The sequence below is a fragment of the Dermacentor andersoni genome, chromosome 7 (genome assembly GCF_023375885.2).
Source record: "Dermacentor andersoni chromosome 7, qqDerAnde1_hic_scaffold, whole genome shotgun sequence".
NCBI lineage: Eukaryota > Metazoa > Arthropoda > Arachnida > Ixodida > Ixodidae > Dermacentor > Dermacentor andersoni.
In genome coordinates this window covers 102,068,910-102,096,474 of record NC_092820.1, presented here as the reverse complement: position 1 = coordinate 102,096,474, position 27,565 = coordinate 102,068,910, and the positions used below count along the sequence as shown (strand labels likewise).

General features: G+C 45.8%; 1 protein-coding gene across 2 annotated transcripts in view; it reads left to right on the top strand.

Moving 5' to 3' along the window:
- Positions 1–27,565, top strand: part of LOC126534017 (beta-1,4-mannosyl-glycoprotein 4-beta-N-acetylglucosaminyltransferase-like) — an 87,558-nt gene that overhangs the window by 38,094 nt on the left and 21,899 nt on the right. The window lies entirely within an intron of this gene.

Here is a 27,565-nt window from a genome sequence, read left to right as displayed (position 1 = left end):
GGAGGCCATTGGCCGTCAAGCGCAACCAGTACGTGAATGCCGAGTAGAGCAAAACAGACACAAAGCGCTAACTTTCAACAATGGTATCCAGAAAGCCTTCATGACGACCGCACTCAAATCTCTACACCGATCAGCAATTTCGATCGCATAATTTAACAGGCAGGATAACTATATATTTTGACTCGTATATCGACATGCGGGTAGGAAATGAGAACTTCTGGACATGTTCCCGAAGAAATAGTGAGCAGGCGGAAATGCTAACTCTTTTTTCACATCTGTATATCATTCTATTTTTCTTCTCTCTGAACGCTTATTCTTCCGCTCTCTTTGAAGATGTCTGCTCCTGCGGTACAGAGGTGTGGGCGTCTCTCTGCGTGTCTTCCACTGCTACGATAATTTTTCTCGTGTGCAGTGAGGAATTTGGCATCGTCAGGGTCATATGCCTGCACCCGGTGGCCTGTGACGGCAACATGTGCGGACTTATCGAGCTGATGAATGTGTTTACAGATACGCAGAGGTTTGGTAATTTGTTTATTGTGCCTCACTGACCTGCGCCGTTCACTTTGAGTTCGGCTCTAGCTACGATTGCCTTTAAGTGCGAAATGCAGTGACCCCTAACAGGAAAAGCAAGGCCACTAGTTGTGTAAAACGATACTCATGTGTCGTGTGATGTCTTTGCCAAGTAAACTCCTGGGTAAACGTTTTTACACCATGAAGCATACCACCAACCTTCACAATTGTTCTGTGTTAAAAGGATAGAGCTAGTCGTCACGGCATTTAACGTTGACATAGTAAGATGTAATGGTGTGCGCAGCATAATGTTCAAATAGAATGAGTGTTTCTTCATTACATCACTCACTCGACTTGTTGAAGAGTACTGCTTATTGAAGGGTAGCGTTGAGCACGCTGTCGATCGAAAACGAGTGTGCGTAAACCTGTCGTATTCACTCGGCTATAGATGTAGCGCGTGCTTAACGGACGGCTTAGCGACAAATTAGAAACAAATTAGTGTCGCTTTAGCCGCACTGATTCGGCAACATTAAAAACGGTACCCCAGGTCCAAAGGATCAAAAAGCTCTGGCTGGTAGTAGAAACAAACCTTAACTGCCGCAAATATAAAAAGGGGACACTGCTTTTTTGTGCCTAATACTGAACAAACAAATTTACAGCGTTAAGCGCAATGCCTTAATAGCCGTGTGTATTCTTTCCTAACTTCCATGAGTTCTATGCTGAATATAAACTGGACGTGGAGAGTTGTTTTCTGTCCCTGCCACTCGAACAAATTGTTTCGAAAGAAGAAGAGAGAGAAAGAAATATAAAAAGAAAGAGGGTTAAACACGTTGCCCCTGGTCTGCTAACGTACATGTGGGAAGAGAAACCTAGCATAAAACAAAAGAAGAGAAAGAAAGAAAGAAAGAAAGAAGAAAGAAAGAAAGAAAGAAAGAAAGAAAGAAAGAAAGAAAAAAAAAAGAAAGGAAGAAATAACAAGTGACGTGTGTGCGCGCAGAGCGGCCGCGTCGGCACAGAACATGTTCGCACAGTTCATACGACTGCAAAAAAAATGACGCTGTTCCGAGCCGTCGCTCATGAACAGCGCATTTAACAGGTCGCCGTTAGGAGAGAATGCACACGATTGTAAAGGCATTGTGTTTAACGCAGCAATTCGTTCAGATTTTAACTGAACGCCCTTGGTCACATTTCGGGGGCTATGTTTTCCCCAAGGAATTCTCAGAGTAGAGATCGGCGTTCACTGCACACGCAAGAGTGCTGCACTTCAGCTGCAGGACATTTTCTTCGCTTGGTATAACTTAGGTACGGAGTGACGACGGCTGGTGTATGACAGCCCCACTGATTGAAGTCTTCGGAGAGAGACTTTCTCCCCACGAGAGAAATTATGAGGATGGTTGGACGCACAGTGAGAGACACTTGTCTCGTCACAGCGAGCTTTCAGGCGAATGAGGACGGACTGGGGCGCTGATGAAAAAGCAGGGGTTACACGTAGCGCAGGCGAAGCAAAAATGGTACATCGCTGTCTCGACCGCCATTGCTATGATCGGGACAACATATATGCTCTTTGCGCACTGCGAGTGAGCTTGTGCACACTTGTTTAGCGAATGTGTCTGCTCACGAAAGGCAGCGATTCTGTCTCTTCTTTGAGTCGTAGCTGCGCCGAGACACATTCGGCTTGAGGGATAGTGTCCAGCGCAAAGAAAGAGCCAGATACGCTGACCCTTGTCTAGTGTACCAAGGACGCGAGATAAATATGATGGCACATCTATGTCAACTTCTCTTACGAGAAAAGCGAGACAAAGCGCTTCTCCGGGACGAACCTTGACCGCTAGGCTGCACGAGCATCGTGTGCTAAAAGACGAAATGAGTTCACAGCGAAAATGTGAGTGCATGATTTATGTAGATGAAATTGGGACGATGTAAACTTCTGTGTCACCGGCGGCTTCACCACAAGCAATTAATTGTTGGTAACTTGCGCTGATATGAAAAAAAAAACATAAATGTTTCGGCAATACGGCTCATTTCCTAATGGTACTTAGGCTGCCAATACAATAAGAACTACGACAAAATGGCGCGTACAGTACTTTCCACAATTCGGCAGAAATCAAACAATGAATTCAATCGAATAACACAATACAATTAGAAAAACACAAGTGCATACTAAGTGATAATACAGGATGTATTGTAACTTCCAGTAAAGTATAGTATAAATGTTTCAGAGCTCGATAAAGCCAGATATTTTAGAATTTTATGTTGGATTGTAGCGAAGCGGTGTGCTCCTACAGCAGCTAGTTTAGGACGGACATTAAAGTGCACCTTCTCGCCAGCTGCACTATTCAAAACACCCCTTGCAGACGTCAGAATTATTTCCCCAACACGCGCACCATCTGTTCTACATGACGTGTCCCGCTCTGCGTGTTCAAGAGCAAAGGCAAATGTGCTGCTCCACAAAAGGAAATTTTTAACTCCGGCGTTTCTACGTGTTCGTAAACGTGTGCTGTACTCTCGGTTTCAAACTTCTCACATACGTAATCGACGACGAAGAGAAAACTCTTTCTTACTAAGCTCACGGAGAAACTATAATAGATAAAACCAAGAACGCAATTTCGCAAGAAAATAAAATAAGAACCCGTGACACTATGAACGGACCTCATCCATCACGCAAATTTCGAGACAGCTATGTCAAAGATTTATTCAAAAACGGTTGTGCTAAGAAATTGACCGCATAAAACCTGTAATTTACACTCGATAGAGCGCTTTTCTCCTCTCCTTTATGTGGTGTATAAGATAGATGTGGCAAATATCGAATGTCCAAGCAAATCAATACAAAAGGAACATTCAGGTGGCCAAAGTACCCTCGAAATACGATTGCTTCAGGCTGAGAAAGCTATCGCCATGGTGCTGTTGGTATGCCTACGTTACAACTTTTTTAAGGTTTAAATTAAGGTTTGAATGAGTACTTCCACTCTGAATTACTCATCCTTTGCAGCAAAGAAAACGAAGTGGAGTGTCAGGGTAAAGTATCTAGGGTATGTGAGGATGATGCAGCAGTTTGGCTTCTCTGCTGTTAGCCTAATCGCGATGGAGCTATGGTCGTCGCTCGGAATCCCGGAAGGATGCTAACACGCAGATAAGGTTCATACATACAGCTGATGAGGGGTGGCAATGTCACCATAAGTGTTTGGGCTGCACTCACCCAATTTGAGTGGGTGTGTGGCCGCTGCATCGCTGGATTATTCGACCACACCCTCAGTCATTGTGAGAAAATGGCGGATTCCCATAGGGCGTGTTCTGCAGTTTGTGATGTTGCGTCTTGCTGTTGAAAGAGTACTAAATTTGGAGTACGTCACTTTGGAGGCACCACGCTGTCTTTCTTGCTTAGTACGAAATGAAAGGAAAGCTTCCCAAAGGGTTTTACTGAATTCACGACATTCTTTGGGAATTGGTTGTTTTCTCTAGCTTATGTGTTTCGATAACTCCGTCGTGTCGCGTAGCGTCGTGAACTCGATCAACGAGCTCGAAAAGGCGATCGAGGGTCAAGTCTCCTGCAGCGGCCAAGACAAGGCCGGTGGACTGAGGCATCAGCTGTTGTGAGCGACGTGCCTACTCACCTAAGTTCACGTGTTATGTGATGCAATCGGGCAAAGAAAGAATGTTCCATGTTGCCCACCATAGATTCTAGTGGCGCTGGCTAACACTCCTAGAGGTAGATCTAATAAGCATAAAAACCCAAGTTACTGGAAGGATTCATCGCAGTCGCCGTTGCACAATTGGTAGTAGAATGCATGCGTAAGGCGGAAGTTGTGGGTTCGGCTCCCACCACTGACAAGTTATCTTTTCCTCCCCTTTGATTTCCCCTTTTGTTCATTATTTTATGAATTTCAAGTTCAATTACAGCTAATTTACACAATACTTTTTGTTGCTTCATATTCTTTAGTCTTTATGTGGTCAAGATTAACGAAAATCGAGCCACTCGGTTGCCCTTCTTCTCTTGTTTATTAATAGCGAGGGTCTCGAATCTAGCACCCTTGATGTCTTTAGGTAGCATGTGAGGGTTTATTAGCCACGTGCGCACTCACCTAAGATCAGGAGTTACGTGACACCATCAGGCAGAAAACGATGTTCCACATCCGCCCTACATTGCTCTGACAGGCGCTGGCTAACACCGCTAGGGCTAGATCTAGTAAAAATAAATATTGAAGTAAGTGGACAAATTGATAGCCGTCGCCATAGTGCATTTGATTGTGTAAAGCACGCGCATTGTGGATGTCGTTTTTAGCGCTCCCACCGGCGGCAAGTTTCTTTTCATCGAGTTTTATTTCCCCTTTCTTCATTATTTTCAACATTTGGTTTTCAACTACAGGTAATTTCTCAGGTGTTTTCCTTGACTTGGTTATCTGTTGGCTTTACGTGGCCATGATTAAGAAAACTCGAGCCCTTTGGTTCCCCTTCTTCACAACATAATGTTGTGAGCTAAGTGATAAAAAAGGAAATCCTGTTCCACGCAATGAAAGCTGTCCAAACAGCGATCCTGGGGGTTGTTTTCTCAAGTTTGCACTCTTGTTTAGCACAATTTTCCAGCTAAACAGTTTAACGCGTGACGACTAAGATTGACGACTAAGATTGAAAATCTGAGGGAAGAATAAAATATTGATAATGTCCCTGATCGTACGGGCGACGCTTTGGGTACCAGCATCAACAAATTTTTTTCGCAATATATTGCAATGTCAGTTTTCCTGCGCAATTTATTTTTGACGCGAATAACTCATGGTTTTTCTTACATTCTATTGTTTGGCGGACGTATTCACAAACTATCACTAAAGTCTAATCTGCTTCAGGAGGGCTTGGTTTCCTGAAAGTTAACTTGCTTTTGAGAAACGCACGCCGTTGTTTGAGAGCTGTGTGATATATGGAGATTTATGCTGTTGTTAATGTAGAGCTGTGACGCGTTTCTCGGGTGCCTGGGCTGACTGCTGCGGGCCAATTTTGCAACGGCATTGAGCTGTGTGCCTCTAGCCGAGATCTATGATTTCTTCGGGCTAGCTCAACAAAACTTCGCTCACACCTAAACAAATATTCGTTATACCTCGTGGAATCTGCATGACGTCAATAGCAGTGATAGGAGCAGTACTCTTATCGGAGACGTGTTGTAATCATCATCCATCAAAGTACTTTCACTCCCCTTCCCTCTTCTCCAGTGCAGAGTAGCAGACTAGAGCGCACTAAATCAGGTCGACCTCTGTGTCTCTCCTATGAATAAAATTTATCTGTCGGAGGCAGTGTCTGGCTACCGGCGAATAGGGAAGCGGTGAAGAAAATGAAGCTACCAGCCGCTGTCATGTCATCGTCATCATACTGTCGTCCTCGCGGGGTCGCGACGTCGTCTCCCTGCTAGAGATGTAACATAAATGGGCCTTCAGGAATACTGTGTATGGCTGTATAGCTGCATCGCATTACCGTCGACAGTCATTGTGAGAGAAGTTCTGTAATTTTCTGCCGGTACTTTCGTATGAGTAACACTTCAAGTTATACTTGTGAAATTTTTTCTTCGTGCGAGAAACATCTTCCTTAATTCTATTACTTGCCTTCCCTCTGGCTCACAGGACGAGCATATAGAAATTGATAACAATAACCCTTGCAATGCCAGTGGAGCATAAAGAGTTACAGAATGGCTGCCAAAAGAAGGCAAGCGCTGTCGATGACTGCAGAAATCTAGGTGAGGTGATGAAATTAGGAAATTTGCAGGCCCAATTTAGAATCAGCTAACGCAAGCCAGAAGTAATTGGAGATGGCAGGGAGAGGCCTTCGTGCTTCCTTTGGGTTACGGATATTTGTGCGCTTTAGCCATCAGTTTGTATTCACGTATCAATTGCATCATCTGAATTTCTACAACATTACTAATTCCAAGAATATAATTGTATTTACGAACGTCAGTGCTGGCACCATTACTCCTGTCTAAATTCATGGCCCCTCCTCATGTTTAATGCAGCCCCAAAGTTCTCGACGTTTGATTATTCTGCCTTCTGCTTTCTCTTTATCCTAAGATTATATCGGATGATGTGACTAGCTCTTTTCTTTGTTGATGCAAACGCATTTAGTATTTATCTTCATTCAGTATGGGTATGATATGCAGTTGGATTGATACCTTCTCGTTACGTGTTTCCTTATTAAAGATCCTTATTCCCAATAATTCTGTGCGAAACATAGGGCGTAGATATGTCTCTTCGTTGCCGTACGCATTCGCAAGTTTATGTCAGTCTCTTGCATTGTCCGCTAGCAGGACCATGTTGTTCGAATACATCAGCCAAGAGACCGTCTGTTGCATCGTTTCCCACCTTTATCCACGAACAAGAAATCCATAATTAGTTTGATGTTCTTAAGTTGTCTTTCTGGGCAGACAAAAAAAGAAAACACGCGAACAAGCATTCAACGGGAAACATGCGCGAGTTCTCGGAATTTCTGACCTTTCCATACTATTTGAACATGGGTATTTCAATCTATTATTGCCAAGTAACAATGCTTCCATCAGCCGCTTCACGAGATGATTACACATGCCCTCGTGTTTGAGAATGTCCACTGTCTGAGTTGTGCAAAGTGCCCTAGAAATGCTGCCGAAAGGAGGCCTTTTCTGATCTATTGAAATGTCTCTGCGCTGAGTTAGAGCGTAAATATTGTGCTCTAAGTGTGTGGCTGGTATGAAACTCTCTCTGTAGCTCCAGCAATGATAATTTTTCTCCACCCACTTCGACAGCTGTAAATTTATGGCTTGACTTATCGTCCTATGTATTACCTACGTCACTGTAGTACGCCCGTCCGTGTTACCTTTGCCTTTACAAAGTTCAACCCGCTTTCTCGCCACCGGATCAGATATCTGTTTATTTTATGCATTAGCACTACAGCTCTAGTCAGCTACTTCTTGCTCTTTGAATTCAGCTGTTTGAGAACAGCGCTTAATTTGGTCTGGCAGCCGTGTTGTTATGGACGTGTTCTTCCGATTACTCAGGTAACTGATTTATACGGTAAATTTTATGTTGTCAGGCTTCTATGCGGCTGCATGTGCTAGACTGGTCGCCCAACACTTGATTTTGGTGCAAGACATGTCACACACTGAGCGGCAGTTTTTCTTCATAAATAATACCTTTTCGAAAAACGGAGCTCTCTGGTGAGTGAAATCCGTGGCGAATATTATGAGGGGTGCAGTGAAGAAGAAAACATGACAACAATGAGTGGCGGGGACGCAAGACGGCTAAGGAGAAGAGAAATACGAACCGCGTTACAGAACGCAGAGGAGAAGGTCGTCCACCGGACAGGGAGCTCAAGACAGGCCGCCGGATTCGGGAGGCGATCTATCAAGGCTTATGGGGACACTAAAGTGAAAAATGATTTCTTCTGCATCAGTAAATTACGGTTCTACAACACCAAAAACACCATTCTTGCAACAATAGGACGTTTGGTAAGCCACAAAAAGCGCAAGAACGAAATACGGGTGGCGACGCCTACTTAAGTTCCAGCACCTGGGGGCTGTGACGTCTGGGATTTTGAAGGCATCTTCTAGGGCCTACTAATTATATATAGCGGTGCAGATTGACTACATTGTATTCTAAAGGAACCAAATAGTAAACCTGGTAAGTTTTCGGGAACCTTTATTCAGCCAACGCGACACAAATGCGAAAACATACTTTGGGATCCCTGACGTCACGCTGACGTCCCGGCGCTTGGGTTTCGGCGCGAAATTAAAATACTGATACTTGGACCTTCATTTTCTCATCTAATAATCAAACTATTTTTTTAAATGTCGGCCGGCAGGGTTCTCCAACAATGCTTCATTATTCTAAACTGATTTATTGTTTCGCTTTAGTGTCCCTTTAAACTATCCCGGTCAACCTGTGAACTTGTCACTGCGCATCCTTACTTCGCCAGGGCCTGAAATTCTACCAAAGACCTGCCGACGCCTAGAGGCATAGGCATAATGTGAGCTGTCGATCTACGGGCACGAGCTTACGTACAGCTGCCTGGCTAGGACGTTCAGGTGTCCTGCGGATTCCCCCTCAGGGTTTGCGTTCTGACGCCTGCATCAGCGGTCTGAATAATGGTGCTGCTCCAGTAATCTTCGATTCGTCGCACAACACGTCTACTGCTTTGGTGAGCTCGCCGCCGCTACCCCATTGCTAAGTCTCCGCTGGTCATCCACCACTGTACTGTTCTTGCCTTGACAGAACTGCATGTTCCGAATTAGGTTGCCTCGTATCATACTGGGTTTTGCTTCTTTGGTAATGTCACTTTGAGAAATGTTGTGCTATCTGTTTACGTTTTGGTTTTGCGTTTTCGTTTCGCGTGTGTATGAAATGTATTGTGTGTGCCATTCTTGACAAACGTGTCATTCCTTAACTTGTACTTTGAGTTTCTGCCTCAGCAACCCGCAGCAAAACCTAAAATAGCCAAAATCACAGTTCGCTAGACACCTATTTCCTTTATCCAGCAACCATAAGAAATTGCCTCCCTCTGTTGTCGCTTTCTTCTTCATCCGAGATCATGGGCTCTGTGGCCGACTGCAGTGCCGCGTGGTTGTGCGAGGAAAGCTGCTCTCTGAGCTGTAGAATCGCTTGTTATGGGCATTTTTCAATATTTATATGCGCTTATGTGCGTATGTGCTATATACGCGGCGCTTGTGCTGTGGAAATTCTTAGCCGGATATGAATACCTTTGGCGAGATCAATTTTGATTATCGTCTGGCTTAGTAGGGCAGCCAATAGGCATTATATGTTCTACACAAATTTGACTTTTGTTTGTGTAGTTGCAAAAAGCTACATCGCGTGTGCCTTGAAATAACAATAATACAAGCAGACTGAACTGCACTTGACATCTAAGCCTATTACGTAGATGTCACTACGTAAGTGTTGTTTGTTGTTGTTACGGGCACCCGCTGACTATGGTTCTCATCAAAGAGCTTTAATAAAGCGTTGTACATACCCATTGGCTGATACCCAGAAGCCCAAGTAGCACAGACGCAATGGATTATACCCATATTGGCGTAAAAATGATTCATTTGAAGGCCGGACATATATACGAACTGGAGCATAATGAGTGGCAGATACTCAGCGGCTCGAGTTACTTATCCCGACTGGCACATACCGAGTGACAGCAGTGGCGAATACAGCACTATGTTCGGGATAGGACGGGAACTAGAAAGAGTAGAGACCTGGTATTTGCAGGAAATAGATATTTTCGTCGCTGCCAATGCATGTAAGACGGTGTTGAAGACTGCTGCTGAAACTGTGCATTGCGACCTCCTCGTGGCACCCGTGATGTTCAGTTTGTACGTTTGAATTATCAATAAAAAGTATTTATAGTGATCTAAATGCAAAATAACGCGCGACCTTTAGGTTTCCTCTTCAGAACAGTGTCGTGTATCGAGAGAATTAATCGGCATTTCTTTCGATGATGGTGAGAACAGCTTAGACGACATATTGAGCCTCTCTGGAATCTCATAGAGGCCCTAAAATCAAAGCAAAACAAAGGAGTGACTTCAATGCGTGCGTGATGCATATATGCACGCGCGCATGTAAGCATCCGCTCACACATACTAGCAGCACACGCAGCGTCATCGAGAGTCGGGGAAAAAACGCGAATCATCTGCTCGTGAGACCACATTAGGATAAACCAGGAAGATAACCGCTAAAGGCGCTGAGTGGAACCGATTGTATACATTGCATTTATACATTTACGAAGCAGCACACGAAATAATCTGACGTTCTAACTCAGCTCGATTGTACTAACGTAAGAAAACTTCAGTTTTGAAATTAACGGCCTCAGTGGGATGCTTCACTTCAGGCAAATGCTTCCACTCCACGGCTGCTTCAGAGCATAAAGTTCGAAAGGAAATTGGTACTGGTATGCAGCGAACGAAGTTTTTTTGTTATCTGTAAATAATTACACCTCGCAGGTGAAATGACTGTGGAAATATTTTACCTGAAATTTAGACGGGGCAAGCCCACCTTGAAATTTATTGGGTTCACGCCTTCGCGGCAATATAGTTATCTTACACGTTGTTGCACGATAACTACGAATATTTTTAATAAGATCACTATATGCTGTCTAAAGAAATGCTGCTTGCAAAGGCAGTACGTGCGCTTTGGTGAATGCTATTTGCGAGAAGTAGGAATACCATATTTTTATTGCTAGCCAATTTCTCAAAATCTGCTTAGAAACAATTGTGAGGTTTTTTAGCAAGATCTGAAGAACAGGAATACTTATGAAAACACAGATAAAGGCTACAATTGTATCATTCCTGAAACTCGGAAAGCTGTGAATCTCTCCAGGTGGTTATCACCCATAACTTGTGTGCTGTGGCCGAAGCTTCAAGGTTAGTAGAAAAACAACTGTTGTGCGGTGGGGTGCTCAAATACCCACAAAAGCCTGCCGGAGACACGTTTATTTCTCATTTTCCACGAAGCCTCATTTGCGGGAGGGACGGAAGCAATGGATCACTGCCATTCCGCGTGCGAGTTCTTGTTCCGACGCTTTGTTTCTTCCATCTCGGTGTTTCTTGCACTCGATGATGTTTACATGGGTAACCGTCGAAGGTGATGGCGACGTCCCGACAGTTTGCTTTCGTTTGCCTGCCGTGCAGCGTGCGGCCTAAATGCATTTCGCTTGCGTATTAAATGCCGCTTGTCGCTGGTACCGTTTGCAGCTTGTTTGCCACGTAACTCTAGGTGCTCTAGCTACAAAGTGCACGAGGGCATCGCGGGTACGTGCTGAAGCTGCTCTTGCTTGCAAGCACTGATTGCGTTGGCTCCAGGTGGCCTCTCAAACAGTCGCAGCAGCTGTCACGAAGTTCACGTTTTTACATTAATTTCATGCCTGGCCTCGTGAATGCTGAACTGTTGCTACGAGTTCCACGGAGTACTCTTGTTGATTTTGTTATGTACGAGGTTTTTGCCTCACTTTGTTTCTAGAGGGATTAGATCATGTTGTGTTATATCAGTGGTATTACAGGCAAGTGCTCCTTTTTAGCACCTTGATTGTTTTCTATCGAAGTCATCTCCGATGTCGTGATTACTTGTAGAATATTTTAGAAATCAGATAGCTGAGGGGCACGACTACCGTTAGCTCTTGCATATGGTTTCGCGGTTGGATTTTCGCTGAAACTTTCGAGTTATGTTTGTGAAGTCATTACACTTTGATACCGTCTCAGAACACTTATCACGCAGAGTCCTCTGTTGGATACCCTTGTGAGTGCCCTTCTCCTGCGCATTTTCCAATAATATAAATTTGATGGCAGCATATTTTGCAGTCTGGAAATGCAACGCTTATGTCGATATCAGCTCAATAGTTATTAAACAAATTCTTCGTCAACAGTATAGTAGTGTTGATACGGACGAAAAAAAAAACGTTAATGGGAAAAGGACCTGCGAAGTTGCCAGCCCGGGCTCAGGCCACCCAGGCATCATGTGCGGTGAGGCATAGTCTTTCCACCACTGCCCGGGCCCGCTTGATAGCCCATAACTGGTCGCGTAGTTTCGTGCTAGTCAGAGCGCTTAGCCATCGCTCCTCGAGAAGGTCCGGTTCTATCTTGTCCTCTGCATATACTGATCTGATCTGTGCGCACTTCCATAAGATGTGTGCCATGACTGCGTATTTGCACTTGCAGAGCTTGTAGCTCGCGTCTGGGTATTGTGTTGAATTTATTCTGTTTAATTGTACTGGGTTTCGGAACGTTATGGTTTGCAGGCTTCTCCAATCGGTTTTTTGAGACCTGTCGAGTTGTTCGTGGGGTTGTGGGTATGCTTCTCTTTGTTTCATCTAGTGTGTCAGTATGTCGTGGTAAGTGACGAGTCTGTCCTTGTCTTTTATCGCTTCTTCGTCGTCGTCGCCTCCTGCGTCTTCTCCATCGCCTCGCCGCAGTCCTACCCGCTTTCCCGGGGGTAGCGGGGTGTTGGGCCTTCACTGTCCGTGCGGCAGTCGGTTAGTTTTCGCGCGGCTCGGTGGTTGGGCCTCGTTGAGGTTGGAAGGGGCATTCATTGTTACTTCTCCCATATGGGCCGGGATCCATTTGAGGTATTTGGGTGTAAGTTTGCCGTTCCTAAATACTTCTGGTCTGCGGTTCAGGATTTTGGCCGCCTCGGTTGACACCCAGCCCTGTGTGAAGTCCCCAATAGCCGTCTTGGAGTCGCTGATTATTGTTCTGTATTGTTGCCGACCGTTCATTACAGCCAATGCGGTTTCCGTTCCTTCCGCTGCCTCCGAAGATCTGGTCCTTACGGAGCCCGCAGTCACGGTGTTTCCTTTCGTGCATACGACCGCCATTGCGAAGATTGAGTTACCTTTGTCAGCGCCGACACCACCATTGTCGTCCCGCTTGATACAGAGTGACATTACCGTCAGCGCGGCTCAAGAATTCCACTGGGATTGCTAGCTTCCTGAACATGTGAGCAGCTTTTTCTGTTGACGCGGCTAGTTGAGTCACCGACTGAGTTTCACCGCAGTTTAATGCCCCTCGCACAATGCAATGTCTGGACCCAGTTTGCTTACTCCACTTCCTGTACACTCGGTTGCTCATCTTGTTGATGTCTTCACTTTGGTGAAGCCGAAGTCTTCAATATCCTCTTGCTGACGTTGTAACTTCTAGCCTCTTGTCTTGAGTGCCTGTTCGCTAAAAACACTGTGGAACATGAGCATTCTGGGTAATTGCCCAATAATGAGCGCATATTATGTGAATAATGCGCACCTTTCAAGTTCCCACTGGACGAAGTTGTCTGCTCCCATGTGCTACCTACCCAGCGCCGCATACTTAGTGGTCCAAACTATTGTATACATGGAATGACAGTGCTAACCAATAGGCGGCCCCCACAAAGTGCATGTGTGTTGCGATAAGAGGCAAAGAACGTTCAGTTTTAAAAACAAGCTCTGATACTCCTTGTAAGACCGCCTTCCTTGGCACTTGCAACTAAAGGGCATTGCGATACATAAATTAAATTATATTTTGAGTGATTGGGGACGAATGCTAGATGTAAACACCGACTGTGCAAGGAAAATGTTCAAGTAGACATACATTATTTTCTGCTGCCCTATTTGTTGCGCGTGTTCATTTTGGGGACGCAATTATGTGCATTTAGTCATTGCGTTGAGGCTCTTATTCCAAATTTAGTTGTCGAAAGATATGCAATCCAACAAGATTCATGAGGCAGCGCGGCATACGCTAGCCATGACGTAGGTGGAACACCCATGGTTTGCATTAACGCAAGCAAAAAGAAAAAAAAAACACGTTCGGAGAAAAGCCATCAGGAGAAGCTTTGGAGAAAAAATTACAAGGTGAAGAAATGATGGATATTGCTCCATATGGCGCCTCCTAAACACCCTAGCAGCTGTAAGCTAGCGCTAGGCGCCCCTCGCCTGACAGTCCCACTGTAGCCTGAATCTTCGTTTAAGCATCGGAAGATCAAAACGTACGTCATCACGAACTCATCTATACTTGTAGGGAACGTATCTTTATTGGGAGACATATTCGAGCAATCTGCTTGATGTGAAGGTGTGTAGTGCATCTGAATTTCTTTGCCGTGTACGCTCGCCTTCTCGCGGACGGCAACCGATTATTCCAAAAGAGGCGCTGTATCGTGGGCTATCAGTGACTGTCATGAATCTGAGGTTTAGAAGGTTGTTTACCGCATCGTGCTTCTTTGGTCTGATTCCTACTACAATACTATTCTGCGTTTTCCATCTGCACCGCTCAAGCAAGACAGTGGACCAAACGAATGGAAAATTTGTTTTTCCTGGAGTGCTCATTGCGGCCAGGGAACAGGCTTTAGACAGAAATTTTGGCAGCGACGCATCGGAAATCTCAGCAAAACCTTCAACTGTAAGCACGAATGCCACAGTTCGTCATGCGTATGAGGATGTAATCGAATGCTTTTCGGAAGGTACTATCCAAGGAAGGAGAAGTTCGACATGCGTCTGCAAAAACGGCTGGAATGGGCTGGACTGTTCGATTCCGGACGCAATTTGGTTTACCGAAGCGTTCAAAATTTGGTATTCCATGGGCCTTATTCGACGCCGTTCGAGGCCGCGCACTATAATCAGCGGTCTGATATTCAACCACGAGCTAGACCTTCTGGAAATCCGCCTAAAAGAGCTGGGTGATGCTGTCGACCATTATCTCGTTGTCGAATCAACTTACACCTATTCCGGCGTGGAAAAGCCCCTCCACCTCCGCTCGAACCTGAGTGCCGGATTTCTGCGTGAGCATGCGCACCAGATTGTCCCGATATTGGTGGACTTCTACAACTACGACGGAGGCGATCCGTGGGGTCCCGAGAATTACCTCCGTACATCCGTTTGGTACGAAGGTCACCGTCGTCTCAAGAACATCAGCGATGACGACCTTTTCATCATGTCCGATGCTGACGAGATACCTAGCCGAGACGTGGCGCTCTTCCTGAAGCATCATGACGGATACGGGGAACCGATGTTATTGCGCCTGCGATGGTTTATGTACGGCTTCTTTTGGGAGAACAGTGTGCCGATCGATATGAGTGGTGTGTGCACTGTAGCGTTTATGCGAGAAGTCTATGCAAACGACTCGCTGCGTCTCCGCTCGATGAGCACCTTTACGAGGAACAACATGTCGAACACGGGGACGTTCAGTGAAGAGTGGATCATACAGGGCACGTGGCCACGCTACGCCGGGTGGCACTGTTCATGGTGTTTTGATGCAGAGGGCATACAGGTGAGCTGACAAATTTCTCCGTAAGGTTTTTCTGAGATCTTTGCGCTCGATAGCTTTGCTGTTGCCAGAAAAATATGAACAAGAGGCTTTGTACTCTTAACACGGCAATCTTAAGAAATGAGCAGATTTTAACCTTCCCATTGCGAGGCGGCATTTGCCGCACTGTTGGCTCTAAATGACGGCAATGCGATGCCGTAAGTTCCCATTTAGAGGAGTAAAGCTTATTGCAGGCAACTTGTGTACCTGCGGCCCCAGTTTCCTCACTATGCTTTCCCGCTGATTTAGCAGGGTATTTTTCTCCAAATTATTAGACTAGCATTGCCATCTTAGATGAGCGAGGCGTAATGACAGTTGCTATATGGTATATATGTGAATGCTTCTGAAAGCAGGCGACCACAGTTTGCGAGGTTCTCACAATTTCCCGCGTCCGCGTCATCACCATAATCAAACTGTACAAGAGACAGCACACAGTAGACTAGCAATGTACACGCTAGTTGTTACGAGATGGTGCCATATGTATGTTCAGAGGGTATTTGCTGTCAAGCGCAACCAATACGTGAACGCCGAGAAGAGCAAGACAGACACAAAGCGCTAAATTTACACAATGGTAACCTGAAAGCCTTCATGATGACCACACCCAAATCTCCACACTGATCAGCAATTTCGATTGAATAATTTAACTGGCATTATAACTATATTTCGACTTGCACATCGACATGCGGGTATGAAACTTCTGGATATGTTTGCGGAGAAAGAGTGAGCATTCCGTAATGCTACCTCTTTTTTCACACCTGTATTTCATTCTCTTTTTCTGCTCTCTGAACGCCTATTCTTCCTCTTTCTTTGAAAATTTCTGCTCATGCGGTACAGGCTTGTGGGCGTCTCTCTGCGTGTCTTCCACTGCTACGATAACTTTTCTCGTGTGCCGTGAGGAATTTGGCATTGTCAGGCCCATATGCCTTCACCCGGTGGCCTGTGATGTCAACATGTGCGGACTTATTGAACCGATGGATGTGTTTACAGATAAACAGAGGTTTGGTAATTTGTTTATGGTGCCTCACTGAACTGCGTCGTTCACTTTGAGTTCGGCTCTAGCTACCATTTCCTTTAAGCGCGAAATACAGTGACTCCTAACAGGACGAGCTAGACCACTAGTCGTGCGCAACGATAAGCTTGTGCCATGTGACGTCTTTGCCAAGTAAGCTCCTGTATAAACGTTTTTTCCACTATGAAGCATACCACCAGCCATCACAAGTGTTCTGTGTTCAATGGATAGAACTAGTCATCACGGTACTTAGCGTTGACCTGGTAAGATGTAATAGTGTGCGCAGCATAATGTTCAAATAGAATGAGTGATTCTTCATAACATTACCCACTCGACTTGTTGGAGAGTACGGCTTGTTGAAGAGTAGCGTTGAGGAAGCTGTCAATCGAAAGCGAGTGTGGGTGTCGTATTCACTCGGTGACAGATTTATCGCGTGCTTAACGAATGGCTTAATGACAAATTAGCAACAAATCTTTGTCGCTTGAGCAGCACTGATCCAGCAACTTTAAAAACGGAACCTCTGGTCCGACCGATGAAAAAACTCTGGCTGGTAGTAGAAAGAAACCTTAACTCCCGCAAATATAAAAAGGGGACACTGCCTTTTTCTAACTAATATTGAGCACACTAATTTACAGCGTTAAAACGCAATGCCTTAATAACCATGTTCATTGTCTCCTAACTTCCATGAGTTCTATGCAGAGTATAAACCGGACGTCCCAAGTTGTTTTCAGCCCTTGCCACTCAAACAAATTGTTTTGAAAAAAGAAGGGAGAGAAAGAACTATAAAAAATAAAGAGGGTTAAACACGTTGCCCCTTGTCTGCTAACGTACACTGTGGGAAGGGAAACCTAGCATACAAGAAAATAAAGAGAAAGAAAGAAATAACAAGTGATGTGTGTGCGCGCACAGCGGCGTCAACGGCAGGGAAGAACATGTTCGCTTAGTTCATACGACTTCAAAAACAAATGCCGCTGTTCATGAGCCGTCGCTCATAAACAGCGCATTTAACAAGTCGCTGTTAGGAGAGAATGAACACGATCATAAAAGGTATTGCTTAACACAGTAATTTGTTAGATTTTCGCTGAACGCCTTTTAGCGCATATTGTGGACCATATTTTTTCCAAGGAATTACCAGAGTAGAGACGAACTTTCACTGCACACGCAAGGCTGCTGGACTTGAGCTGCAGGACATTTTCTTCACTTGGTATAACTTAGGTACAAATCACGGCTGGTGTGAGGGCGGCCCCACTCTGTGAAGTCTTCAGAGAGAGACTTCCTCCCGACGAGGGAAATTATGAGGAAGGTAGGACGTACATTGAGAGACGAGGATACGCGTGTCTCGTCATAGCGGAGAATTTAGGCGATTGAGGATGGAATGGGGCGCTGAGGGAAAAGCAGGGGTGTCAGGTAGCCGAGAAGAAAAAAAAGGACATTGAGGTCTCTACCGCCATTGCTTTGCTCGTGACCGCATGCATGCTCTTTGCGCACTGCGACTCAAAATGTGCACACTTCTTTGGAAACTGTGTCTGCTCACGGAAGCAGCGTTTCTGTCCCTTGTCCGAGTCCTAACTGCGCTGAGACGCCTGTGGCTTGAGTGATAGTTGCCTAACACACAGAATGTGCGAGGCACAGTGACTTGTATAGAGGGCCAAGGATACTAGCCGAATATGATGGCACATTTATGTCTACTTCGCTTACGAGAAAAACGAAACAAAATGCTTCTCTGTGACCAAGCTTGACCGCTAGACTGCAAGAGCATCGTGTGCTAAGGGATGGAATGAGTTCACAGCGAAGATGCGCGTGCATGATTTATGTAGATGAAATTGGAAACGCTGTCTACTTCTGTGTCACCGGCTTCACTAGAAACAATTAATTGTTGAGTGGTCAGATGATAGTAGCTTGCGCTGATATACGAAAAACATAAATGTTTCGGCAATACGGCACGTTTCCTAACTGTACTTTGTCAATATAATAAAGACTACGACAAAACGGTGCCCACAGTATTTTCGCCAATTAAGCTCAAATCAAACAATGAGTTCAGTCGAGTAATACAAAATGATAGGAAAAACACAAGGGTGTACTAAGTGTTATTGCAGGGATGCATTGTGACTTGCAGTAAAGTAAGTTATAGAGGTTTCAGAGTACAATAAAGACAGATATTATTGAATTTTATGTTGGATTCTGGCGAAGGAATATGCTCCTACACCAGCTAGTTTTGGACGGACATTAAAGCGCTTCTTCATGCCAGCTGCGCTTTCCAAAACTCCACTTTACAGACGTCAGAATTATTTCTCAAACGCGGGCAATATCTTTTCTAAATGATGAGCCCCGTTCTGCGTGTTGAAGTGCAAAGGCCAATGCAAATGTGCTGCTGCTCAAAATGAAATTATTAACTACGCGCGAGTTTCTGCCTGTTCGTAAACGCGTGCAGTACTCTCGGTTTCGAACTTCGCACATACGTAATCGACGATGAAGAGGAAGCACTTTGTTACTAAGCTCACAGAGAAGCTATAATAGATAACAAGGAGACTGCAGTTCCGCAAGAAAATAGAATAACTCCGCCTGACACTCCAAACTGACCTCATCTATTTGGGGACAGTTATGTCGAAAGAATACTTTCTTCCGCAAGCGGGATAGCCGAAACAAGGACGTGGAGGAGCCCGAACGGCGAGACTAGAAATGAAATAGACTTCATACTTTGCGCTAACCCTGGCATCATATAAGATGTGGACGTGCTCGGCAAGGTGCGCTGCAGTGACCACAGGATAGTAAGAACTCGAATTAGCCTAGACCTGAGGAGGGAACGGAAGAAACTGGTAAATAAGAAGCCGATCATTGAGTTAGCGGTAAGAGGGAAAATAGAGGAATTCCAGATCAAGCTACAGAACAGGTATTCGGCTTTAACTCAGGAAGAGGGCCTTAGTGTTGAAGCAATGAAGGACAATCTTGTGGGCATCATTAAGGAGTGTGCAATGGAAGTCGGTGGTAACTCGGTTAGACAGGATACCAGTAAACTATTGCAGGAGACGAAAGATCTGATCAAGAAACGCCAATGTATGAAAGCCTCTAACCCTATAGCTAGAATAGAACTGGCAGAACTTTCCAAGTTAATCAACAAGCGTAAGACAGCTGACATAATGAAGTATAATATGGATAGAATTGAACATGATCTCAGGAACGGAGGAAGCCCAAAATCAGTGCAGAAGAAACTAGGAATTGGCAAGAATCAGATGTATGCGTTAAGAGACAAAGCCGGCAATATCATTACTAATATGGATGAGATAGTTCAAGTGGCTGAGGAGTTCTATAGAGATTTGTACAGCACCAGTGGCACCCACGACGATAATGGAAGAGAGAATAGTCTAGAGGAATACGAAATCCCACAGGTAACGCCGGAAGAAGTTAAGAAAGCCTTGGGAGATATGCAAATGGGGAAGGCAGCTGGGGAGCATCAGGTAACAGCAGATTTGTTGAAGGATGGTGGGCGGATTGCTCCAGAGAAACTGGCCACCCTGTATACGCAATGCCTCATGACCTCGAGCGAGCCGGAATCTTGGAAGAACGCTAACATAACCCTAATTTATAAGAAAGGGGACGCCAAAGACTTGAAAAATTAAAGACCGATCAGCTTACTGTCAGTTGCCTACAAAGTATTTACTAAGGTAATTGCAAATAGAATCAGGAACACCTTAGACTTCTGTCAAGCAAAGGACCAGGCAGGATTGCGTAAAGGCTACTCAAGAATAGACCATATTCACACTATCAATCAGGGGATAGAGAAATGTGCGGAATATAACCGACCCTTATATATAGCTTTCATTGATTACGCGAAAGCGTTTGATTCTGTCGAAGCCTCAGCAGTGATGGAGGCACTACGGAATAAGGCTGTAGACGAGCCGTATGTAAAAATACTGAAAGATATCTATAGCGGCTCCACAGCCACCGTAGTCCTCCATAAAGAAAGCAACAAAATCGCAATAAAGACAGGCGTCAGGCAGGGAGATACGATCTCTCCAATGCTATTCACAATGTGTTTACAGGAGGTATTCCGAGACCTGCATTGGGAAGAATTGGGGATAAGAGTTAATGGAGAATACCTTAGTAACTTTCGATTCGCTGATGATATTGCCTTGCTTAGTAACTCAGGGGACCAATTGCAATGCATGCTCACTGACCTGGAGAGGCAAAGCAAAAGAGTGGGTCTAAAAATTAATCTGCAGAAAATTAATGTAATGTTTAACAGTCTCGGAAGAGAACAGTAATTTACAATAGGTAGTGACGGCGGATCCGGATCATGAGACGGAAATAATCAGAAGAATAAAAATGGGCTGGGGTGCGTTTGGCAGGCATTCTCAGATCATGAACAGCAGGTTGTCATTATCCCTCAAGAGAAAAGTGCATAATAGCTGTGTCTTACCAGTACTCACCTACGGGGCAGAAACCTGGAGGCTTACGAAAAGGGTTCTACTCAAATTGAGGACGACGCATTGAGCTATGGAAAGAAGAATGATGGGTGTAACGTTAAGGGATAAGAAAAGAGCAGATTGTGTGAGGGAACAAACGCGAGTTAATGACATCTTAGTTGAAATCAAGAAAAAGAAATGGGCATGGGCAGGACACGTAATGAGGAGGGAAGATAACCAATGGTCATTAAGGGTTACGGACTGGATTCCATGGGAAGGGAAGCGTAGCAGCAGGGGGCGGTAGAAAGATAGGTGGGCGGATGAGATTAAGAAGTTTGCAGAGACGACATGGCCCCAATTAGTACATGACGCCGGTTTTGTTAGAGAAGTATGGGAGAGGCCTTTGCCATGCAGTGGGCGTAACCAGGCTGATGATGATGATGACGTCGAAAGATTTATTGAGAAGGGGTTCTACTGAGAAATTTGCCGCCTAAAAGGCAAGTAATTTGCACTCGATAGAGCGCTTTTCTTGTAATTTGTATTCAGAGTATGAGATGGACATGGCAAATTGTTTTGCGTCTTCACTGCCCAAGCAAAACAGTACAGAAGAGACCACCACGCAGCCTGGAAAAACGATTGATTCTTGCTGAGAAAGCTATAACGACTGTGCTCTTGCTTTGTCTATGTTTCAGTTATCTTCTTGGCAGAACATAAGCTCTATAGTTTGAAAACGTTTTTATTATGTTTTTGAGGAGTACTTCCACTCTGGACTATTCATCTTATTCAGGAAGGAAATCGGTGACATGTCAGTGCGAAGCATCTAGGGAATAGGAGAGTGATGCAACAGCTTGGCTTTTCTGCTATTAACCTAATCGTGAGGGAGCTACGTTCTCCCACCGGAATTCCGGAAGGATACCAACACGCAAATAAGGTTCCTACGTACAGCTTATGAGGAGTGGCAATGTCACTATACGTCTTTGGGGCACGCTCACACAATTTCAGTAGGTGTGTGGTCGCTGCCCCGATGGTATATTCGAAAACTCCTTCAGTCATTGTGAGAAAATGGCGGATTCCCATAGGGCGTGTTCTGCAGCTTGTGGTGTTGTGCCTTGTTGTAGAAAGAGTACTGAATTTCTAATAGAAGGTTCTCAGTGATGGTTTAATGGCCACGTCACTTCAGAGGCAGCACGTGGTCTTTGTTACATGGTACGAAATGAAAGAAAAGCTGTCCAAAGGGTTTTAGTGAATTGACCACGTTTTTTGAGAATCGGTTCTCTTTAGCTTATATGTTCCGATTACTAGAGCAGAACTAGTAGTCTCGGTGCAAGTACTCAACATCAATTCTACCCCTGGAGAAGAACTCATCACAAATAGAATTCTTAGGAATGGAGATGAGGAAACGCTTAAAGCCCTACGGAAATACATGAACGAAATATGGCATTCTGGACAGCTACTACAGACCTGGAAGCATGCAACCGTCATATTTACTCCAAAGCCAGGGAAAGCACTAAACTTGGAGAAACTTCGCCCAATTTCCTTCACATCATGTCTCAGAAGTACAGTGCAACACATCGTAATAAAGAGACTTAGTACACAACTGGAAAAGAATGACTAACTGCCACAAACTATGATAGTCTTGCGAACCAAGAGGTTGTAGCGGAGTGCCAGGGCCTCAGGAACCGCGTAGCAGGATCTTAGAACGGACTAGCGCGTGCCGTGCTTGTGCCGCCAGCACGCGCCGCCCAACTTTATTTACATCATCTTTTTTTGCGTTGCCGACCGAGAGCGCCGACCTTTAGCGTCTGCGCGTAGTGGCGTCGGTGGGCGCTACAGGGCCCCCCGTCCAGACGGGATGTTGAAATGTACTCGTCGATGCAGCCGAGATGGTGCTGTCTTTGTTACGTGCAGATCCACGGATGCGCCGGCGACTTCCGCTGGGAACTTCGTGGGAGACCTTTCGAGGTCGGCCGGTTTTAGGTAGTCTAATGAGACTACCTCTTGGCGGCTATGTAATGGGATGGTGGAGGACTTCTGCGTCTTGCCGAGGATATCGTACAGCCCATCGCAGGAGGGTGCAAGAGGTGTCTTCATGGCGTGTCGTCTGAAAAATAAGGGGGGTGATGCGGTCCGAATATCGAGGTTGGATGGGTAGCAGTTGCTGAATGCAATCCTGTAGGCATTTAAGGTTCTGCAGCGGCTGGCGTGAGGGGTCCGAACGAACAAAGAAGTCTCAAAGAAGCCGTAGGGGTGTACCATATACGAGTTCGGCCGGAGAACAGCCAAGGTGGCGACGAAGGACAGCGCATAGGCCGAATGCCACCAGGGCAAGGTGGTCGACCCAGTGCTCCCTATCCAGGCGTGCAGTGAGGGCAGGCTTGAGGTGGTTGTAGAGCCGCTCGACCATACCGTTGGCACAGGGATAATATGCAGTGGTACGACAGTGCTCAGCGCCAAGCAGGCGGCTGAGAGAAGTGAAAAGGGCACAGTAATATTTCCAGCCGTGATCAGTGGTCGCCATGCTGAGGCAGCGGAAGCGGGAAACCCATGCTGAAACGAATGTTTTGACGACCACTTCCGCCGGAATGGCCGGAATGGGCTCGGCTTCAGGCCAAGGGGTGAAGCGGAAAATCATTGTTACCATGTACCGGTAGTTGTGAGAGGAAGGAAGTGGTTAAACCAAATCAAGACACAGCCAGATGGCAAGCAGGACTGCGGGGTTGTCTTCGTGTGGCCGGTCACTTTGGCGGTCTGGCACGCGAGGCATGAACGTGCCCACTGGCGAACATCGGTGTTAATGTTTGGACAGACGTAGCGCTGTGTAACTAGGGGCTGCGTGGTACGGATGCATGGATGGCAGATGTGAAGGGATTGGAACGCCGCGCGACGGAAGGTACCGGGCCTGACGGGCGAGGTACAGCCTCTGACGTGTCCCACCAGAGCGTGCCATGCGCAAACGGGTGAGGAACGAATTGTAGACGGAGGCAACGGGTATGGTCACGCAGCGCTTGCACCTCAGGGGCTTCCATCTGCTTACGAGCTAGACGTTCCCAGTCCACATTTGATTTAGAAGTACCCAGGGAGGTGATGCAGGAGAGTGAATCAGCTACTTCGTTTTCGGGGCCTTTTATGTGCCGGATGTCCGTAGTGATCTCCGATATGTAGGCTAGTTGAGAAAGTTCGCGTGCGCCGTACTAGGAAGAGTTTGTATGGAAGACATACAGCAGTGGCGCATGATCCGTAAGAACATAAGATTGCTGGCCCACCAGGAGGTGCCGGACGTGCTGAATGGTGGAATAGATAGCGAGCAGCCCGTGGCCAAAAACTGTGTTACAAGTCTCGGCAGGTTGAAGCTTCCGAGACAAGAAACCGGTGGACGCTACTCGGAGTCGATTTGCTGTGGGAGAACAGCGCCGATGGCCACACTGGAAGCACCCACTATGATTCGAGTAGGCACGTTAGTTCCATGGTGGATGAGAAGCACCGAATCGGCGACGGCTTGTTTAGCAGCCTTGAAAGTAGCTTGAGCTTAAGGAGACCAAGAAATGGGAGATGAGGAGCCCTTGGTTCTGCGAAGAAGGTCAGTCAATGGATGCAGAAGTTTAGTGCAGTGCGGAATAAAGCGCTGGGAGAAATGCACTAGTCCCAGGAGCTCACGCAGCTAGCGTAGGTTAGTGTGTACGGGGAAGTCGGTCACGGCCTGAACGTGGGAGGGCAACGGACGAATCCCCAGCGCCGAGATGTGGTGACCCAGGAACTCGAGCTTGGATGACCTTAAGATGCGTTTCTGGGGGTTAACAACCAGGCCAAATTGTTGAAGGCATTGAAAGACTTCCCAAGGAAACGCTCATGATCTTGTTGATTGGGACTCGCGATGAAGATGTCGTCCATGTAGGCAAATAGTCGGGAGTCCACGCGTAACACGTAGATGTCTATGTACGTGTTAGCAGACCATCGTGATTGGGATAGCACTTCGTCTTACGTGACGTTTGCGTACAATTCGTCACGGCAATATAACCCCGGTTACTCTCCTTTCTACCTCTTGTTTGGTCGCCATCCCCGTCTGTCTTTTGACACCTTGCCACCGTCAGTGTGGCAGCATACCACGAAATACGCCCATGATGCCGTTGGTCGGGCTCGTATGGCTCGCCAGAGTGCTTGTGGTCGACCACGTGTCCTATTTAGAACCGCAGTGCTAATCTTGCTCTCTACCATTTTAGCAAGAGCCGGAACGGTGCTCTAGTCCCAGGAATTATCTTACGGTGCATTTGGGCAGGCACCGTGCGCGCGATTTGGAGAAGAAGAGGAAGTGGTAGACCGTGTACTTGAGCTTTGACATTTGTACGACCCTGCGTGATTACCACTCAATTTCCCCATATATATAGTTGCACATACCTTTGTGCATCGGGCTTTCTGACGTGTACACAGCATTCCTGTGTACACGTCCTTAAACTTCTTTTTCTTCTCTAAACCTTCTTAACTGCCTCATAGCGCTACCTGTGCGTCTGCTACACGGCATTCTACGTGGTGTAATAATATGCAACTGCAATGCAAAATGTGCACTCATGCATACTACGCGGTACGCATATTATATAGCGTGTCTCCTCGCACGCTCGGATGCGTTTATATGGCTTTTCTTTCGCGGCATGTTAGGAAGCGCTTGCGTGGCTCAGTCTGCACCTTCTGCACTTCGACAACGTGGGATACAGATTATGTACCGGAGTGGTTTCCAATCCAATATTGGAAATGTTGTAGCACATGCGGAAATACTGATGACACGCAGTCAGCAAACAGATGACGGCTCTCCGTACTATGATCTTGTTATTCTATTCTGAGCTCGTAAACTCTGCGTCAAGTGAGGCAAAAAAAAAAAAATGCTGACGTGCCTTAATGGAAGGATAGCTGACTCCCACGTAGCTGGCCCGGGTTCAATTCCGGCGGGAACTGGGTACCTTTTCCCAATTCCCGGCGATACCTGCTACGGACTCCGGTGGTGGCTGTGGCGGCGGCGGACACCTTTGCCAACAGAAACGGCTATTGGAATGTGCCCATAACAGGTTACGCTGTAAAAAACGGAGTTGTGCACAGGAAGAGGCAGAGCAAGATGCGCATGCACGCGTGACCGAAAGTGCAAGGACCTGGCAATTGGAGGAAATAGATATTTTCGTCGCTGCCCGTGCATGTAAGGCGGTGTTGAAGACTGCTGCTCAAACTGTGCATTGCGAACGTCCCGTGGCGCCCGTGAAGCTCAGTTTGTGCGTTTGAATTATGGCTTTAAAGCGATCCAAATGCAAAGTAACGTGCGACCTTTAGGTTTCCTCTTTTGAACGGTGTCGTGTGTCCAGAGAAAAAGTCGGCATTTCTTTCGATCATGATGTCAACGGCTCGCACGACATATTGAGCTCGCTCTGAACAAGCGCGCTTTTGTGCTATGGAACTCGCACCGTGAAACGATGCCTCGCTGGTCTCTGAGAGAAGCGCTGAAATCAAAAGAAAACAAAGCAACGACTTGAACGCGTGCGTCATAGATGTACGCACTTGGGCATACAAGCATCCTCCCACGTATGCTAGCAGAAAGCGCAGCGTCGACGAGAGTTGGGAAAAAATGTGAATCATCTGCTCGTGACACCACATGAGGATAAACCAGGAAGATAACCACTACCAGTGCTAAGTGGAACCGATTGCATACATTGCATTTATACATTTACGCAGTAGCACCGAAAATTAATCTTACGTTCTGGGAGCTTGCTTGTACTAACGAAAGAAATGTTAATCAGTTGCAGTTTTGAAACTAACGGCCTTAGTGAGGCGCATAACATCTAGCAAATGATTCCAGTCCACGGCTGCTTCAACGCATAAAGTTCGAAGCCAAATTCGTACTGGTATGCAGCGAATGATACTTCTTTTTTTCTGGAAATAATTGCATCTTGCAGGCGAAATGACTGCGGAAATATTGCGCCTAAAATTTAGACAAGGCAAGCCAGCCTTAAGGTTTATTGGGTTGACGTCTCCATGGATTTATACACGGTGGCCGCATTTCGAGTGGGGGCGAAATGCGAAAACACCCGTGTACTTAGATTTAGGTGCACGTCAAAGAAACCCAGGTTGTCGAAATTTCCGGAGTTCTCCACTACGGCGTGCCTCATAATCAGAAAGTGGTTTTGGCACATAAAACCCCACAATTTTTTTCCATGGGTTTATAGTTATCCTACACGTCGTTGCACAATAACTACTAATATTTTTAATAAATAAACTATATGCTCTTCTAACAAATGCTGCTTGCCCTTGGGTGAATGCTATTTCCGCGAAGTAGGATTATAAAATGAGTAATTTAAATATTTCTGAATTATATTTATGCACTTTTCTGTTACAGTATGCATTCTTGGAGACAGTCGTATTCACAAACTCCATTTTGTTTGACACATATGGAGCAAAGGTGTTGAGGCATTGGAAATTGGCTTTGACATTCAATATTGCAAATTCGTATTAAGTAGCAGGAACCCCGGCACAAAGACGAACACTCCTCGTCACGAAGAATGGCTGCTTGAAAAAGGCGAAGGCGAGTGCTGTATTTGCCTGCCGAGAAAAGCAGAACAGCTGTTATGAGCTCCATCCGCGCCAGTTTTCGAGTGGAGTGCTGTACAGAATCAGCTGCGTCGCATGGGATGTTTGTGTCGGTGTCCAGAGTGCCTCCTCTAAGCGAGAATTCTGCATGCGTAACTTTACTGCGGAATTTTATGACGAGTACCTCGAATAAGAAGTGCTTTAGAGGTATAGAATAATATGCAGTTGTCTTCAAATAATACTGTCTTCTCGTAGCGAGTAAAAAGTGATATACCTTAAACAGAAGGAAAGCTCCAACCAAGCTTTACTGTAAAAAAGAAA